Source organism: Curcuma longa, chromosome 15 (genome assembly GCF_044706935.1).
Source record: "Curcuma longa cultivar G26 ecotype Majalengka, Jawa Barat chromosome 15, ITB_CL_G26_1.1, whole genome shotgun sequence".
In the NCBI taxonomy this organism is placed as follows: Eukaryota; Viridiplantae; Streptophyta; class Magnoliopsida; order Zingiberales; family Zingiberaceae; genus Curcuma; species Curcuma longa.
This window is the reverse complement of record NC_133875.1, coordinates 2,107,621-2,127,805: the sequence shown is the minus strand read 5'-3', so window position 1 is coordinate 2,127,805 and position 20,185 is coordinate 2,107,621. Positions and strand designations below refer to the sequence as shown.

Below are 20,185 nucleotides of genomic sequence, written 5' to 3'. Positions count from 1 at the left end.
AGTTTTAAAAGAGATTTGTTCTGTTGAGATGGTCATTTTAAGAAGCAGACTGCCCAACAAGCCTCTTTGCCTCGATTAAAATGTTCTAATCAATCATGAACGCAAGGTAGAGAAGTTCATGAGATTGAACTTCGAGCGGTGGCAATAGAAAGTGCTCTTCTCCCTAACCATGCTGAACTTGACTTTGTTCTTGACGAAGAAGTCTTCCAAGCTTGAGGGTGTAAGTGATGCTCAAACCATCATTGTAGTAGAAGCATGGAACCATTCAGAGTTCTTATATCAAAACTACATCTTCAACTGTCGACTCGCTATACACTGTGTATAACATGAAAAGAACTAAAGAACTGTAGGAGTGCATGGATAAGAAACACAAGATGGAGGATGCAGGGGTTAAAAAATTTATTGTTGGCCTATTCCTAAACTACAAGATGGTTAACTCTAACACGATTATCAGCCAAGTTCAGGAGCTTTGGTGATTTTGCACAAGATTCACTCAGAGGACATGATGCTGAGTGAAACATTCCAACGACTATCATTGAAAAGTTGCCTCCGATTGGAAGGACTTTAAGAACTACATGAAGCACAAGCGGAAGGAGATAAATGTTGAGGAACTCATTTTTAGACTTCACATTGAGGAAGATAACAAGAGTTTAGAGAAGATGTCCTCTCAGGCTATTGTGAAAGTCATTGTTATCAAGCACAATCAAAATTCAAAAAGGAAGAATCTGGTATCTTCCAAAGTGGGACCCAGAGGAGGCATTAAGAAGCAATTCTCAAATAAATGCTACAACTATGACAAAGTCGGTCACAAGTTCTCGGAATGCAAGAAGGCAAGGAAGAAACAAGAGGCCAACTTGATGAACAAAATCAAAGACATGGACCTCTGCGCTGTGGTCTCCAAAGTGAACCTGGTGTGTTCCAACCCGAGATAGAAGTGGATTGATACCGATGCTACCCGACATGCGTACTCCAACAAGGAATTTCTCCACAACTTTGAAGAATTCAAAGATGGAGAAAAGTTATTCATGGGAAACTCAGTAATTTCGAACATCAAGGGGTAAGGGAAAGTGGTGTTGAAGATGACCTCGGACAAGCAGCTGACTCTAAACAATGTACTGTATGCTCTGGAGATTTGAAAGAATTTGATATTCGGATTACTTCTGAGCAAGCATTAGGGGTGTCAAATATATAGACCCGACCGATCAACTCGATTTGATCCAATCCGAAAAAATTAGCTTAGGGTTGAGGGTTCGGATCAAGTTCGGATTGGGTTTGAGTCGAATTTGGGTTAACCCGGGTTGACTTGGGTTGGCCTAAATTTGGGATTTAAGGGATTTTTTGAGGAGTTAAATCAAATTTTATTTTGAAAATTAAAATATTTTATGTAATATTAGTATGATTATGATCAAATCATAAAATATTGAGATAAAAGTGAAGAACTATCAAAAAAAATATCACAAAAGATTTTTTTTTTCAAAGTCTTTGGATTTTTCTGGTTGCTCAGGTTATACGAGTTTGGGTTTAGGATTTTGAATTGAATTCAAGTTCGGTTGGATTTAAGTTGAGATTTTTTAATAATATTTTATTTCAATCCAATCCGAACCCATCCTGACCTACTCGAATTGACACCCCTAGCAAGCATGACTTTCATATTATCTTTTAGTCAGACAAAGTTGTTCTATCTAAGAATGAAATATTTGTAGGAAAGGATTATGTAACTGATGGGCTATTCAAGTTTAGTGTAATGACCATTAGGTCTAAAGATCAATAAAAATGAAAGTTCTTCCATTTATGTACTTGAGTCTTATTTGTTATGACATAGAAGACTAGGTCATGTTAACTACGATGCATTGCGTTAATTAATTAACATACAAAGCATATCTACATTCCACCTTGACCTAAAACACAAACATGAGACTTGTGTTGAAGCGAACATGATAAAGTCATCCTTTTAACATGTTGAAAGAAATAGTAAATCACTCGCCCTAATTCACAATGACGTGTGTGACCTAAAAGGGAACCGATACGTTATGGGAACAAATACTTCATCACTTTTGCAGATAACACAAAATATTATTATGTGTATCTTCTCAAAAATAAAGATGAAGCTATAGAGAAATTTATTCCCTACAAGAATGAGATTGAAAACCAACTTAATAAAAAGATTAAGATGGTTCGAAGTGACCAAGGTGGTGAATATGTATCATCGTTTGTTGAGTTGTGCTGAACATGAGATCAATAAAATGGTGGTGCCAAGCGAAAGAATCACACTCTCAAAAAGATGTTGAATGCTCTTCTATTAAACTTTGGACTGCTAGAGCACATATGAGGGAAAATTATGTTAACAGCTAATTACCTTTTGAATAAGGTGCCCCAAAAGAAAATAAATAAGAGCCCTTATGAGTTGTAGAACAAAAGATAGTCATTCAACAAATACTTAAGGGTGTAAGGGTGTCTTGCAAAGGTTTTGGTGCCTAATCTGAAAAGGATTAAGATAGGACCAAAGATTGTTAATTGCATATTTATTGGATATGCACATAACAGTATTTATTGGTTCTTTATGTGTGTCATATCAAAGATACAAAAGAACTCGATTATTAAATCGAGAAATACCTCGTTCTTCAAGTATTGTTTCCTTATAAAATCCGAGAGGAAGAAAATTCCTTAAAACAAGCATTTGAATCATAAGAAGAAGATGCATATGAACCAATTGAGGTTGAGCTGAGACGAAGTAAAAGAGTTCGAGTGGGAAAATCCTATGGAACGAATTTCATCACATTCATGTTAGAAAGTGAACCCCAGTGTTACTCAGAAGTAGTAAGCTCTTCTGAGGGACCTCAATGGAAAGAGACAATTACATCTAAAATTGACTATGTCTTGCAAAACCACATTTGAGAACTTGTGGATCTATCTCCGATAAGTAAACCACTAGGTTGCAAATGAATTTTCAAAAAGAAAATAAAGATGTCACAATTGATAAATACAAGACCAGATTGGTAATTAAAGATTACTGACAATGTGAAAGCCTTGATTACTTTGATACATATTCTCTGGTATCTGGAATAACTTTCATTAGTGTCATTAGTTATTGTCGCTATATGAAATTTGAAAATACATCAAATTGATATAAAGATGGTCTTTTTAAATGAGGATTTAGAAGAGAAAATTTACATGGAGCAACCTAAAGGGTTTTCTATGCCAGGACAAGAAAACAAGGTTTGTACATTGATGAAGTCGTTATACAACTTGAAATAAGCTCCTAAACAGTGGCATGAAAAGTTTGATAATGCCATGAAGGAGAGTGAATTTAAAATCAATGAATGTGACAAATGTGTATATATTAAATACAAGTTGACTATGCCTTTATGTAGATGACATATTTTATCATTGGGAACAATGATAAGATAATTAAATCCATAAAAAAATATTGAACTCCATATTCGACATGAAGCACATGGGCTAGCTGATGTAATTTTAGAAACCAAATTTCTTAAAATATCAGAAGAACTTGTTCTAAGTAAGTCCTATTATTTAGATAAAATTCATAAGAAATTCACTAAGAGTGATATTGTGTTGACATGAACTCCGATAGATATAAGCCAACATCTATTAAAAAATCGAGGAGAGAATATTTATCAGATAGAGTACTTCAAAATGATTGAAAGTTTGATATACTTGATGAGTTATATACGATTAGACTTAGCATACACAGTGAGTAAACTAATTAGATACATGTTTTGGTGTTGAACATTAAAACGGAAACAAGAATACCGAGATACATTGAAAAGAAATAACAAGAATACTGAGGTACTTAAGGTATATTCGTGATTATGGACTATACTATACGAGATATTCTACTGTGATTAAAACATACAACGATGTAAATTAGATATCTAACATGAAAGACTCAAAATCTACTAGTGGATATTTATTCACTTTGGGAGGTATAGATATTTTGTGGAAATCTTCTAATCAAACCGTAATAACTAAATCCACAATGGAATTTAAATTTGTAGCTTTGGACAAATATGGTGAAGAGGCTAAATGACTTGACAATTTTTAGAAGATATTCTTAGATGGTCGAAACTTGTGTTAGTAGTTTGCATACATTGTGATAATCAATCTGTAATTAGTCGGGCATAGAACCATCTGTATAATGATAAGTCTAGATATATACGTCGTAGATACAATACCATTAGACAGCTACTCTCAACAAAAGTTATCACAGTTGATTATGTAAAATCAAAAGATTGTTAAATTTGAGGAGTATCCTAAGACAATCATCTTACGGTTATACTATTAATTGAATAAATAAAATTCACTATTTGAGTGCACATTCTATATATGTTTGATTGGATCTTAAACTTAAATATTGAATGTCCGCAATACAATTCATAGCATGAGAGAATTTGTGATTTGATCACAACTAGTGAGCATCTCTACATGTGCAATTATGAATGTATTGAAATTATCCCTAGTCGAGGAATTGATAAACACAGACGTTATCGATTTTGTCGAGATTAGCACATTTAAACTCCTTGGTTAGCTAAGTAACTGATCTCATGGCTGGAGACATTGAATGTTGAGAGTTAAACGTAGATGCTGGTTAAAGGTAACCAGTTCATTGGAGTGACCTGCTTTGAGACTTCATATGATTCGATTCACATGCCAATGAAGATTTCAGTGCAGTATAAGTGCGAGTTTCCTTTGATTTGCGGTATTCAATTACCTTGGTCATGGAGGCTTATACTTTGACATCTTAAGCAAGCATCTCCGAGATGTGGACCCAAGATGATTGGGTATAAGTCGAAGTGCCCGAAGGTGTTTGAATAGTCCACAGAGGATTCATCGCTCCTTGAAAAAGGAGACGTATACCTTGCGGCCGCTTGTCAAGATTGTTACTAAAAGTCTTTGTTCAAAGCATTACATGTCAAGATTACAGTATTCTTGGATACCTGTACATGTAACTTGAATCCACAGGACAAGAAAGCAGCTTGGGCTAGGTGTAACATAGTCAGCCTAGTGGGGACCGACACATAGACCATGTCCTGAACCAAGCGGGTATAAGACGATGAAAAGAACGAGGCATGTTTAATTGAAGCTTCCGAAAGATTTAGAATTATTCTGAAATCAATCGTTGATTTTCCGATCAATTGGGGGTCATGATGTACTACTAGATGTCACTCATGATCGTTCCGTAATTAATAATTAATTACAGACGACCAATATAATCGGAAACCTATTAGGTCATACGCACTACAAGTTCTCCGAAGTACTTAAAACGAGTTTGAGAATAGATTCTTAGAATGAGAGAAATAAAATCTGATTGGACTGGACAAAGGACAATATGATGGAATTCGCCTTACGAAAACGAAACGAACGAAACTAATTTCGTTCAAATCAGAGATCACTTGGTTAGTGAACCAAATGATTAGATTTTGAACTGAATTGAACCAACTTGGTTTGGTTCATGATGGAAGATGTTTTGGTAAAATGGAAGAGATGAGAAGCTTCGTCTTGGGAAGATGAAACTAACAAAACTGGTTTGGATTAAATAAGAGTTCGTTTGGTTAGTGAACCAAGCGAATCAAAATAAACCTGGTTTGATACAAAACTAATCTAAACCGAACCTGGTCTAAGCCCAAATCCTAATTGGTTTGGTCCGATTGATTTTCATTTATTGGTTCATGGGTTTAGGGTTTTTGTTTTTTATTTCTTTTGGGCTGCCGTGGAAGAAATAAAAGGAAAAGAAAACCCTTAATTAAAAACACTATTACTCCTTAAAACAACGTGAATCGCGTGATTATAAATCCCTGTTCATCGACTTCACCTCGCGGCGTTCCTCCCCGACCCTTGTAAGCGCCGCCAACTGCGCGCCGCCCACGCACACCCATGCTCTGACGCACACGTCGTTCCTTCCCTAGCCACCGACGAATCCTCTCTCGCGGCGTGGTTTCCGGCAACAGCGCACAAGGCTTTCGGCAATCACGGCATCACTGGCGCTGCGGCGTGGCTTCCGACGGTAGTGTACAGGGCTTTCGGCGGTCGTGGCATCGCTGGTGCTGATGCGTGGCTTCCGGCGGGTGCGCACAGGGTTTTCGACGGTTGCGGCATCGCGGGCGCCGTGGTGGGCTTCCGGTGATCGCAGCATCAAGGTTGCAGCATGGGTTTCCAACAGTGGCAGCGTGGTGGTTAAGGCGTGGTCTTCCAGCAGTCGTGGCGTCGCCCTCCTTCACCGGAGATGGAAGAAACCCTAGCCCAGCTCAACGCCGATCGGACCCTGGTTATCGCAAGCGCTGACGACACTGTTCTTCCTCTCCCCTGTCTTGTTCTGTTCAGCCGTGTAAGAGGGAAGGTCTTGTTCGGCCGTGTAAGAGGTCTTCTGTTTTTCTGCCGAGGAGAGGAGGTCCTTGATCGTGTGGGAGCTTGATTTGGCCGTGTAGGAAAAGAAAAGAAAGATTTGTTTTTTTTCCTGAAGCCATTTATGAAATTGCTGCTAGAGATCGTTCTATTATGGTTGGAAAGAGTTTTCAATTATTTATCCGTTATTGGTGGTCAATCGTTGATCACCGAAAGCTACATCGGGAATACAATTTCCGATGATAGTTAGAAAGCCCCGAAACGATCGCGACAAACGTGGTTGCGTGGTTTCCGAAATAAAGTTTCTCTCGAATTGATCGTTATCGATCATCAGCTAGTACCAAAGATGATGACGTGACTTGTGGTTTCCGAAGCCGTCCAGACGAGAGCTTGGTGTGGATCACCAATAGAGGTGGGACTCCGACTAAGACCGCTCGACTGATGTCGATACGACTCAACGTCGTCATCCATGAGGTACGTGTTTAGAATAATTTATTATTCAAAAATTTTTAATTTTCTGCCATGTCTTGTACCTGTTATTTCCTATCTTAGCATGTGTGTGTTGATAATAATTAGCTGTTAATTATTTGTTTATTTCCGATGCGCATGTTTACGAAACGTGTAAACACGCACATTACACCAGAACAATCCTAACAAAGATAACTTAGCGAATTCGTTATTCAAAGAGTTAAATAGAAAGTTACTTGTAAGCTCATTATAAGGAATGAGCTTAATGCTTATGTAATATATTGGTGCAAAGGAAACTTAACCTATGCTGACTTGAAATTTCAAAAATTAAGTTTAAAGGGATAATCTAACTGTGATACTTGTAAAGGATGGAGGGTAAATATACGACTTTTAATGATCTAATGGAATAATGTGAATTACTCACGAAAGATTACCTATGTGAGAAAAAAGTGAAACAACTTTTAAAAAAAATTAAAAGACATAATTCTTATAACTTCTCACAGAATTAGATGTGTTCATAGTCAAGAATGAACACATCCATGAAAACTAAATTGATCACGAGTCCTAAGTGAGACGGTGGAACAGTTCAAGAACATTGTGTCTACTGGTTAATCAGTAAATAGACATGTCTTCGTAAGGGAAAGTTCAAAGGGTAAAATTTATAGGATTCAATTGTTGAATGCTATCATATACTCTATTTCCATTCTTGTGATGGATTATTGAAAATATAAATGGAAAATAATGGCAGACAGAAGAGACTTGTTGTGAATGGGAGTGTTTAGTTCGCATGTTACAAGTTTGCGGCTTGAAAGGCTAGTTTATGTTGAATCACAACTATTGAAGTTGTGAACATGTATGGGAAGAGCCCCTCTCTCATACGCGGGCCCACAGGGGTACAAATCTAAGACCTGAATTACACTAAACCAAAGATGATTCATGTGAGAGCACGACCTTTGTGTGTTAATTTTCCCAAGCAAATTAATTAACATTTTGCCACATGAATCCTTTTTACTAACTGCTCAAGTGCGTAATGGACTCGTTAACGGTTGAATTTGAAATGATTGATGTGTTAATGGCACATCCATAATCGCTCGGGTCAAACTGCCGACCATTGATGGTCGGCAACTGACATTTTAGAGCCAAGTGAGGAAAGGAGTAAATGACCTTTATTCGGCCATTTAATATCATTTACTACCACAAATGGTCAGAGCTCCTATATAAGGAGGTTGTGACACAGAGATACAGGAGTAGATGCATATCTTCCACCTCCGTCCCCCTAGTTTCTTTCTCTCTACCTTGCACCCACTTAGCAGTTATTTTAGTGATAACGTTTAGGTACTTACTCAACTCGCCACGAACGTGTACTAGGTTGTGATCATGATTTTGTCGTTGATCCTAGGAAATAGATCTTCATCGTAACCTCGAAGCATCATCGGAAGGGATAAATCTATTTTAAACAAATTGCATCAAATATAAGCCTCAACGTCTCTTCTTCCCACTCGATAACTTAGCAACTTGGTCACTCGACAGCTCAACCACTTAGCAACTTGACTAACTTGCCACTCAGTAGCTCGACCTCTCGGCCAACTCGACAAACCCTAAACAAATAGATACAGGAGTAGACGCATATCTTCTACCTCCGTCCCCCTCGTTTCTTTCTCTCTACTGTACACCCACTCAGTAGTTATTTTAGTGATAACGTTCAGGTACTTACTCAATTCGCCACGAATAACTTGTATTAGATTGTGATCGTGATTTTGTCGTTGATCCTGGGAAACAAATGTTCATCGTAACCTCAAAGCATCATCGGAAGGGATGAATCTATTTTAAAAAAAAAACTACATCAAATATAAGCCTCAACATCTCTTCTTCCCACTCGGTAACTCAGCAACTTGGTCACTCGACAGCTCGACCACTTGGCAACTTGACTAACTTGGCACTTAGTAGCTCGGCCTGTCGGCCAACTCGGCAAACCCTAAACACAGAGATAGAGGAGTAGACGCATATCTTCCACCTCCGTCTCCCTCGTTTCTTTCTCTCTACCGTACACCCACTCAATAGTTATTTTAGTGATAACGTTCAGGTACTTACTCAATTCGCCATGAATAACATGTACTTTGTTGCGATCGTGATTTTGTTGTTGATCCTGGGAAACAGATGTTCATCGTAACCTAGAAGCATCATCAGAAAGGATGAATCTATTTTTAAAAAACTACATCAAATATAAGCCTCAACATCTCTTCTTTCCACTCAGTAACTCAGCAATTTGGTCACTCGACAGCTCGACCACTTGGCAGCTTGACTAACTTGACACTTAGTAGCTCGGCCCCTCAGCCAACTCGGCAAACCCTAAACACAGAGATACAGGAGTAGACACATATCTTCCACCTCCGTCCCCCTTGTTTCTTTCTCTCTACCGTGCACCCACTCAGCAGTTATTTTAGTGTAACGTTCAGGTACTTACTCAATTCGCCACTAATAACCTGTACTAAGTTGTGATCCTGATTTTGTCATTGATCCTAGGAAACAGATGTTTATCGTAACCTCGAAGCATCATCAGAAGGGATGAATCTATTTTTTAAAAAAACTGCATCAAATATAAGCCTCAACATCTCTTCTTCCTACTCGGTAACTCAGCAACTTGGTCACTCGACAGCTCGACCACTTGGCAGCTTGACTAACTTGGCACTCGGTAGCTGGGCCTCTAGGCCAACTTGACAATTTGACCACTCGATAGCTCGACTGACTTGGCAGCTCGACCACTCAACTGACACGACAACCCGACTGACTCAACGACTTGGTAGCTCGACTCATCTTAACACAAGACAACACAGTCATACAAGACAGCTCAGTCATACAAGAAGAATTTATGGGGAAAAAATTTCATGTTGGATATATCTTTTTCATGAGAAAATTTAGGTTGTTATTAACCTATCTCATTATATGATCCCAATCTTTGAGGTAGGTGTTGAGAAAATTAGTTGAAAGATTTATTCATCTTAGATTCCTGGCAATAGCATAGCCAAGATTTTCAACTACCCTGAGCTAAATTAGTAGGGTTAGGTTGAGCTATTTTAATTTTTTGAAACCGAGTTCAATATTGATTAATGGTTCCTTTAAACTCTATACCTTGTTTAGTATCATACATTATCTTTCTTATACCATGAAGTAATTTGTACTCACTATATCTTTCCTTTAACTTCCAAGTTAGTTAGCAAATAGAGGACATGTTGTATCGACTATCCTTGTGTCCAGGGCCGTCTCAAGGTTTGATGAGGCCCTAGGCTAAATTTTTTTTAGACCTTTAATATATTTTTTTTAAATATAAAATTTTTTCTCATCATTTTTCATTTGAATTTGGGACGGATTTAAAATATTTTTTAAATAAAATATTAATTTAAAAATAGTTTTATATAAAATTTAGTTTTCTAACTATTAATTTAAAAATAAATTTTTATATAAAATTTAATTTTTTAAAAGATGCAAAATTATTAATTAAAATTTTATATTTAAATTTTGTTAATAAAATTTTTTCAATTGATAAAACTACTGGATTATTTAATCTTTTTGAGATATTATTGAACATAAATAAGACTTTATTAAGATATTATTTTTAGAATGATGCATCAATTCAGCCCTGCTTGATATCATTGTTTGTCAGTCCTGCTTGACATTAAAATATCTGATTTTTTTTATTTTCTTTTTTGGCATGTATATACTTTAATTTAGTCGTCTTATTTTATTTTTGATAGGTACACATGACATACATAATGCATTACATATTAGATATTTATCGATTTTTATATTGCATTAATCAAGTTTAATTAGTTTTGTATCATTATGTCTTATATTGTCATTAAGGGTACCGTCTAGTCTAGCCTAGCGGACAAGTATACCCTCATGATAAAAAGAGAGCCTCTACCAGAAATTATACTTGTTAAAAGGCATTAAACATCTTAAATGGTTTTTATGCCAAAGAAATATCAGAAGAAGAATTTATGGGGGAAAAAAAATCTTGTTGGATATATTTTTTTCATGAGAAAAACTTATAAGATAATACAAAGGATGTAAAGAAAAAAATTCTCAAATCTTTAGAAATATTTTTGCCATTCAATAAGAGTTGGGATAGTGGCTAGCCAAACTTGCGCAATAATAACTAATTAACCAAATGTTATTGACCGAATAAATGACTAATTGACAATGTAATTAGTACATTTTGCAATTTTACAATTTCTCTAATGAATGTGAATGAGCAAAAATGATAATAGTAAGATTGATAGTGCGGGGCCATTAGGGTTTAGGGCGGATTTCATCTTTTACTGAAGTGAATGAGCAAAAATTAAATTTTGATCTTGTCTTTTTTTTTTTGAAAAAAAAAATCTCAAATGGTCATTAAAAATGTAAGTTTTTTTTTCTAATGTACATTTGTTTAATGGATGCACAGGATTATTTTTTTAATTAAATAAAATTATAAATTATTTTATGGAATTTAAATTTATTTAAGGATATGATTAGTTTTAATTTTATAAATTCAAAAATGTATCAATGGAAATTATCAAATTATTTTCTATAAATTTAAATTATTATTTTTTTCCTTTTATTGGTTGCGATTAATTTTTTATTGTGTTAACTATTTTTATAAAATTATAAATAATTTTCTTATGAATTTATGGATGTGATACTTTTTATTATTAAATATTTTTTAAAAAAAATACTCTTATAAATTTAAATAAAAATTATGCTTTTATGAATTATATTTGTTGAAATTTTTTTTTACCCAAACGCAGTCTACATCTCTTTTTCTTATTTTTAAAAATTAAGAGCATCTTTTAATTTTTATCTAAATTGAATCGACAAATTAAAATATTATTTTTTTATTTAGTAATATCCAATAATTGAAATTTAATTAAAGTAGGATATATATCGTTTTCATCTAAAAAATGACAAGGCAATTGATGTAGTAGTTTTGTACAGTTGTATAAATCATAAAACAAAAAAAAGCGTTAAGTCCAACTTTTTTTCTAACTTAATTCGTTTCTTTGATTTTTTTTTATTAAATAAAAATTATTATTTTTTATAAATTTATATTTTTTATAGATATGATTATTTTATTTTTATAAATTTAAATCTTTCCTTCTGCTCGGTGATAAATTATTTTTTATAAATTTAAATAAAATTATAAAAGTATGAATATATATGGTCATATATTAATTTATAAAATAAAAAAATTATCTATTAGAGATTTTTTTTTAATATCTTGGACTGGTCAGCCAATCTGTTTCTCTAGAATTTATAAAGGTATCATCTTTTAATTTTTACCCAAATTGAATTGATAGAACAAATATTTTGAGGAAGAGGATCGACCAAAATAGTTGAATGGTATTTGAGTTTGTTCAGATCTTTTTCCAGAATTAGAAGGAAACGAGAGTTTGCATATGATCCCTAGCTACTCTGTTAGCCAAAACAAAACTATTTCTCTGAATTATTTGCCCGTGTCTAAGTTTATGCATACCAGACTGAACTGAGCAAATATGCATATATACGATCGAGAAGTAAACAATAATTAATCCAGCAAAAGAAAGAGGAGGAGGAAGAGGAAGTAACATATATATACCTCACTGACTGAAGATTGAAGATTTAAGCAAGAGTAATGGATAGAGCTGCTGCATCATCATCTCCTAATTGCTCAACTCATCAGTTGATGATGATATGTATATGAGAGATCTGAGAGAGGTTGGTTTTGCCCGTGCCTAAGTTTATGCAGACCAGACTGAACTGAGCATATATGCATATATACGATCGAGATTAAGTAAACAATAATTAATCCAGAAAAAGAAAGAGGAGGAGGAAGAGGAAGTAACATATATATATATATATATATATACCTCACTGACTAAAGATTGAAGATTTAAGCAAGAGTAATGGATAGAGCTGCTGCATCATCATCTCCTAATTGCTCAACTCATCAGTTGATGATGATATGTATATGAGAGATCTGAGAGAGGTTGGTTTTGCCCGTGCCTAAGTTTATGCAGACCAGACTGAACTGAGCATATATGCATATATACGATCGAGATTAAGTAAACAATAATTAATCCAGAAAAAGAAAGAGGAGGAGGAAGAGGAAGTAACATATATATATATATATATATATATACCTCACTGACTAAAGATTGAAGATTTAAGCAAGAGTAATGGATAGAGCTGCTGCATCATCATCTCCTAATTGCTCAACTCATCAGCTGATGATGATATGTATATGAGAGATCTGAGGTAGGTTTTGCTTGAACATCTATTTGACTGCAAGCTTGAACATCTATTTGCTTGAACATCTATTTGAGATTTCTTGCTGGGAGGGAGGCTGCTGTTGCTGCATGGGAATTGGGAAGATGTCAGTCTGGCATGGTACAGCCCATGTGCTATTATTAATTCAATGCACAGCTCATGTGCAATTAATAATTCATTGAATGCTAGCTACTCTCTGGGCTGTTGTCCAATCGCCTGTCGGTCGGTGCACTATGAATATAAATTTTTTTTTTTATCATGATCTATTATAATTTTTTAATTTATTTTTTTTTATAAATAAATAATTATGAAATTAATTGTATAAGATCATTGACGTAACAAATTTTATTTTTTTAAAAAAAATATATATATAACAATTATATATTTATAAAGAAAATATATTAATCAGATTATTTAAGAAGTTAAATTATATCATATAAAATTATTCATATGTTCGTAAGTATGATCGAATACCTTTGTATAAATTAGGTTCAACTTCCTTCTCTAATCAACAGAATTGGCAGCGTATTTGCTATGCAAGATGCTTTAAAGGAAAAAAAGAGTTTGCATATGATCTCTACTTTTCTAGCAAAAGTTATTTCCCTTAATTATCTGCTCATGCCCAAGTTTATGCATACCAGATCGAACTGAGCATATATTAATCCAGCAAAAGCAAGAAAAAGAGGAAGTAACATATATAACTTATTGGAATACAATTAAAGTCCCACAATAAATATACATAGAAAATAGAAAAGATACTAGGATTATAAGATGAAAAATATTTCATTAGTATGAAGTCTTTTGAGTTGAACCCAAAAATAAAACTATGAGAGCGTAGAGCCCAAAGTGGACAATATCATACCGTTGTGGAGATATATATGAATTCTATCATATTTAACAGTGGTATCAGAGCGGATCCATGTAGTGGGAACTCCTAGTAAGAGATTCATTGGGACCGTTAAGGGGTCGGATCCGTTGGGATCCATACCGATAAGAAGTCCGTTGGGACCATTAAAGAAGAGCTTCTAGTGGTCCTTTATTTGAGGATGTGAGCTCAAAATCGACACTATCATACCGCTGTGGAGATATATATGGATTTCATCTTATCTTTCAATTGTTATCAGAGTCAGGTTCTATTTTATCGTATTTCATGGTTTACAATATCGCATTTACCGTGCGATTGATAGCATGTTCGTTCCAAGTTGATTATGAACAAGTTGAATTGAGCATAGACTTAATTTATTGCATGGTTCATAATGTAGAAGGAACATGAAGTTTTTTTAAAAATAAATGTGAGAATATGAAAACAGAGAACATGAAAAATTACATGATTTTCTTTCCTACGTTCCAAAAAAAAATACATGAAAATTTTAAAGTTTTTTTTTTCTCTTCTCTCCCATGTTCTGGAAAAACTGTGGAAGGTATTTTCCACATTAAAGAGTTTTTTTATTTTTGTCTAAAAAAAATGAAATTGGATGTTTTCCATATAAAAATAATAATTTTTTTTTAAGATCACGGGAACCTTTCAACCAGTTTTTTTTGGGACAAATAATTCTTCTTGGATCTATCTATCCACGTGTTCTAAATCAAATTATTGTGTCGGCCCAAAGGAAGACACATTAGTTAGGTTTACTATATTTTGTGTCGATAGTAGTATATCTATACTAAAAGTAATTGACCCAAAGAAAAATTACTTTTATGTTAGATATATGTTCAATATAACTTACAATTATAGAACAAATTTATTTTGTTCAAATCATGATAAAATATGTCGGCCCAAAGTAAGACATATTACGTGACTGATTAAGGTTGATGTAAGTTATGAATAGATAAATAATTCATATAAAGTGTCGAATTATGCGCATAATGGGTCGGCCTAAAGGAAGACTCATTATGTGGTCAACTAAAATTTGAAATATATTAAAGAGTACCGCTAATAAATTACATTTTAATTCGAAGAGTAAAATGCAATATTATATTTGATATCTCATAAAGAGTCCATTTATATGCGTTATTTGCATACTTATATGTTAGATATATGTTCAATATAACTTACAATTATAGAACAAATTTATTTTGTTCAAATCATGATAAAATATGTCGGCCCAAAGTAAGACATATTACGTGACTGATTAAGGTTGATGTAAGTTATGAATAGATAAATAATTCATATAAAGTGTCGAATTATGCGCATAATGGGTCGGCCTAAAGGAAGACTCATTATGTGGTCAACTAAAGTTTGAAATATATTAAAGAGTACCGCTAATAAATTACATTTTAATTCGAAGAGTAAAATGCAATATTATATTTGATATCTCATAAAGAGTCCATTTATATGCGTTATTTGCATACTTATATATATATTCTTGGCATTAATTAAACTGTTGATCAGCGCATATATGTCAAGTTCAGTAGGAGTAAGTTGTTGTACTTGTCCTGTATGTAGATGACATATTGAGGATCAACTGTGATAATAAAGTCGTAGAACTTTATGCTAAGAACAATCGTAGTTCATCGAAGTCAAAGCACATCGACATTAAATTTCTAGCGGTTAAAGAAAGAATTCAGAGTCGTCAAGTGATGATAGAGCATATCAGTACAGATTTCATGTTGGCGGATCTACTCACCAAAGGCTTGATGCCTAAGGTGTTTCATGCGCATATTGTGAATATGAGAGTTCTTCTTATGGAAGAAGCATTCATCTAGTATGATTTATTGTACATTTTATTGCTTTATAAAGATAAATATTTTGTTTTAATTATTATATGTACTTAAAGTTTAAAACATTAATAGGTATTTATATATGTTTGTTTGACACTCTGAAATTATTATATGTACTTAAAGTATCATGATTTACTACTGCAGTTTAGCTTTTGATGTTTGTAAATATGATACATATTCCTTTTGGAATCATAAAGTTTAGATCATGATTTGCTATTGCAATTTAGCATAAAGTATTTGTAAATATGATCAGATCCTTTTGGGTCATTAAAACCAATTGAAAATTGACATTTACTGATCACATTTCATGTAATTTTCATACTACATATCCATATCTTGATCTATGTCATTAATGACATTGGTATTGTGATTATTGTTAGGGCTTGTTACAGGCATATATAGTAGCTATGACCTCTTTAGTTAGTATATACCAATGAAGTTAATGGACCAGATTATTTTCAGGGGTATTTAGTACCCATAAAGTTTGATATCAACTAAAGTTATAATCGTATATTATATATACAAATCACATGTAGCCTAAGTGGGATATTGTTGGATTTAATTTCTTAAAAGTGAGCTTAATTGTAATTTGTATATGCGGATACGAATCGAATCCATTTAAGTGATCTAATTAAAGTTTATCGGATTTCGGATTATTGAATGTGGATTAAATATGTAGAATCCGTTAGTCCGTTCCAGGTATTATTGGATTTGGATTAAATACATTAAATCTATTAATCTATTTTGGTATTATAGGATAAAGACTAAATATATAGAATAAGTCAATCTATTCCATTATTATTATCAATGGGCTGATAATGGATTGGATAACTATATATATAGGGTTTAGTCCTTGAGGGTTTAGGACAAGTAACATCTCCTTCGTTCTCCATTGACGAAGGTTTTATAGCGTCATCAACCTAATTCCCTTGGAAGACTACTTTTTTACTTTCGCTTCATCTTTTTCCACAGGATCAAGTAGTTGACGTTGTAGGACAAAGACAATGACTCTTCAATAAAATTCTTTGTTATTATTTTTTGTATTTTTATATATTAAATCATGTTATATTGAAATAAGATTCTTGTTTATTTTATATTTTTAAATATACAGAAATTCTTATTCGATTTATAAAACTTATATGATTTTGAATTTACAAATTCTTTAATACCTCACTCACTGACTGAAGATTGAAGATTTAAGCAAAAGTAATGGCCGGATAGAGCTGCTGCATCAACTCATCAGTTGATGATGATTTGCATATATGAGAGATGTAGGTTTTGCTTTAACATCAATTTGAGGTTTCTTGCTGGGAGGGAGGCTGCTGTTGCTGTATAGAGAAGAGGTCAGTCTCGCATGGTACAACCCATGTGCAATTATTCATTCAAGGTACAGCCCATGTGCAATTAATTATTCATTCAATGTACAGTCCATGTGCAATTATTCAGTCAATGTACAACCCATGTGCAAATTATTCATTCAATGTACAACCCATGTGCAATTATTCATTCAATGTGTGCTATCTCCATGTTCTGTTGTCGGATCCCCTCTCGGTCGGTACACGGTAAATATAAAATAATTATATATTTATAAAGAAAATGTATTAATCAGACTATTGAAGAAGTTCAATTATATCATATAAAATTATTCATACTTTACATGATTTCATATAAAAACCTTTTAAAAGTCAATTAATAATTAAATTTTACACGATGGTCCTTTTGGTTCAGATCAGGACTTATAATATTATGCATATTCAATTATAATTTTTTAATTTATTTCTTTATATATAATTGTGGAATCAACTATGTAAAATATCTGAAGTGATGGATCCTACCTTTTGTAAAAGAAGAAAAGGGCTCGTACTACGCAAACTGACCTAATTTTGATTTGCATATCAATCGAATTCAATCAGTGGCACTTCACGCGAACCGACCTTGAATTCAATCTCAGCATCGATGTAGATTCATTAATGATCCAGATAAAATTGTTTGAAATTAAGTAATTAAATCACTCTCATCTAGTAAAAATATATATTACGTTGGCTATATATTATTACTTTCAGCTATTAGTTTCTTTATAAAAACAGAGGCAGGACGATGGTCCAGTAGATTAAGACAACTCAATAAGATGTCTGCAATAAGCAGGAACACCTTTAACTCTTTCGCGCAGTACTGTAAATATGAGTCAACTGGGCACTTGCCACTAGCTTTTTTAGAAAATATATATATTAAAGATTAGTAGGGTCCTCAATTTGTGATGATAAATAAACGGTTGAACGATGAGAGACAACAATATAAATGTAAATTATTCAAAAATATTTTTTTTTATTCAAAAGATTTAGTAAATCAAAATTGAACCAAAATATCATAAACCCTTTAATTTGCACAAAAAAATCAGACCCTTTAGATAAGTGAACTTTAAGAGGAGCATCATCCCTCCAACCAAAGCTAAGGGGTCCACTAAATTCAATCCATATTTGGTTTGAAACTTAATTTGTTTGTCTGAGCAACTATAGAATATTATTGTTCGGATCTTATTTGGATTAATTCTTTTTTTTTTGGTCATCTCCAAATCTTTTGTATGGAATAAAATATTATTGTCTAGTTAAATCTTTTTATAATCTCTCATTGTTACGGTCGTAAAATACGGAGGCGAATTTGATCATGGAGGATGCCCGAACCGAGTCAACAATCTTCAAGCGAACGATCGAAGCCCCTCATACCCGGATCCGAGTCCTTGGGAGAGCTCGACCCGAGTCCGCAAGGCCAGCTTCGTTATTAAAGGATTCTGAAGATATCGCCGAATCAACTCCTCACTGGTCCGCTGGTTAACTTCTCCGAGCCGACTCCTCGCTAACTCATAGCTCCGAGCCGACTCCTGGTCAGCTCGACTAACCAGCATCCCCGACTCACCTCGAAGAACCGAGACGGAACAAGATCCTCCTTCATTGATCACTCCTCTCCTTGTACGACAGTCCAATATCTGACACCCCCTCACTGGGTATGGTGATCCGCCGCCTAACGTACACCTCCATTCATAGGCGTACAAGCATCATTAAGACACCACTCCTTACGGGTACGAAGTGTACTCCCCAGGTAAGCTCCACCTTACCGTGTCCATAGTACGGATCCCTTTTTCAGTATATAAGGCGATCCCCCTCCTAAGGGACAGGTATGCGCTCTCCACTTTCTCGTCACTTTCCTTTTATTTTCCCTTTCACCTCCAGAAGCTAACTTAGGCATCGGAGTGGTCGCGCCGGTCACACTGGCCTTCCTTCTCACGGTGTCTGTGCCTGCAGGTCCCCGGCGATACTTGGTGTCTCCACCCATCTGCCTTTCGGAGTGGTGCTGAGGAAAGGTCGTGCATCCCGAAGCTGCTCTTTGTCGGAAATAAATTTCTCTTTATTGAATGAATAAAACAAAGAGGATTACAGCCATATATATAGATAGTTATGGCGGACCGGTTCATATGACCAGGTCATATAATATTAATATATATTATATATTAATATTCTAACACCCCCCTCAAACTCAAGGTGGTAGAGTAGAGATTAACTTGAGTTTGCTTAATAACACATAGAAGCGACCCGGCAAGAGAGACTTGGTGAAGACATCTGCAATTTGATGTTCGGTAGACACAGACCGCAATTGCACAGTGCCAGCATTAACATGCTGCCGTACAAAATGGCAATCGATCTCGATGTGCTTAGTGCGCTCATGAAACACATCATTTCGAGAAATATGAATAGCACTCTGACTATCACAATGAAGATCGGTGGCAGGCGGTTGAGGAATGTCAAGATCAGAAAGAAGTCGTCGAATCCAAAGAAGCTCAGAAGTAGAATCAGCAAGCGCACGATACTCTGACTCAGCGCTAGAACGAGAAACGACAGTCTGTTTCTTGCTTCGCCAGGAAATAAGAGAATCACCCAAGAAGAAACAATAACCAGTGATGGAGCGTCGGTCAGTGGGATCGCCTGCCCAATCAGCATCAGAGTAACCAGTGAGTACCAATGACGAATCAGCAGAGAAGTGAAGACCAAACTTCTCATAGCTAGGTTTGTTATGGTTAAATCTCCTCATATTTCCGTTTGAACTGTTTCTCAATTCACTATCAACCAAACTTTAGCAAAATTTCTCTTGTTTAAGAGTTAAAGGAAAAAAAGATCATACTTTTCAGTCTTGGTTTGCTCCTGAGGAGAGATGCAGTAGGGAAAATAGGTGAGAAGGGAAGATTAAAAAAAACTATTTATTTAGGTGATAGGAAGGAAAAAGGGAAAGGATTTGAGAAAAAGAGGGAATTAAAAATTATCAACTTCTCATTATCTCTATAATCCTCCCTCTTCTCCAA

The 20,185-nt window shown here is 34.5% G+C and overlaps 1 long non-coding RNA gene across 1 annotated transcript; it reads right to left on the bottom strand.

Annotated features, from left to right (window-relative positions):
* Nucleotides 1-12,272: 12,272 nt before the first annotated feature.
* LOC141845842 (uncharacterized) lies at nucleotides 12,273-13,116 on the bottom strand. The gene is made up of 3 exons (XR_012603304.1): nucleotides 12,987-13,116; nucleotides 12,714-12,874; nucleotides 12,273-12,603 (listed from the first exon to the last, which is right to left on the bottom strand). It is a non-coding gene; the product is annotated as an uncharacterized LOC141845842 (long non-coding RNA).
* Between the last annotated feature and the right edge of the window lie 7,069 nt (nucleotides 13,117-20,185).